Here is a 390-nt window from a genome sequence, read left to right as displayed (position 1 = left end):
TTCCTCCAAACAAAATTGACTCATTTGTTGTTCCCATTATGTCACCAAGACTTTTATCAAGTGCCTCAAAGCAAAACTCATGTGTCATTGGAGCTTCATCCCATATAATTAACTTTGTTTGTTTCAATAACTCTGCAAGTTCAGACCCCTGATGAATATTGCAAACAGAGTTGTCAAAAGTTGGTACAGGTATTTTGAATTTAGAGTATGTTGTCCTACCCCAGGTAATAATAAAGAAGCTATACCACTTGAAGCAACTGTTAATACAATATGCTTTTGAGATCTCAATGCATATGTTAAAGTTCGCCACATATGTGTTTTTCCAGTTCCTCCATAACCATATAGGAAAAACATGCGACCCTGTTGATGGTTAACGACTTGCATTATAGT

Source organism: Lupinus angustifolius, chromosome LG16 (assembly GCF_001865875.1).
Source record: "Lupinus angustifolius cultivar Tanjil chromosome LG16, LupAngTanjil_v1.0, whole genome shotgun sequence".
In the NCBI taxonomy this organism is placed as follows: Eukaryota; Viridiplantae; Streptophyta; class Magnoliopsida; order Fabales; family Fabaceae; genus Lupinus; species Lupinus angustifolius.
Note: the sequence above shows the minus strand (reverse complement) of the source record.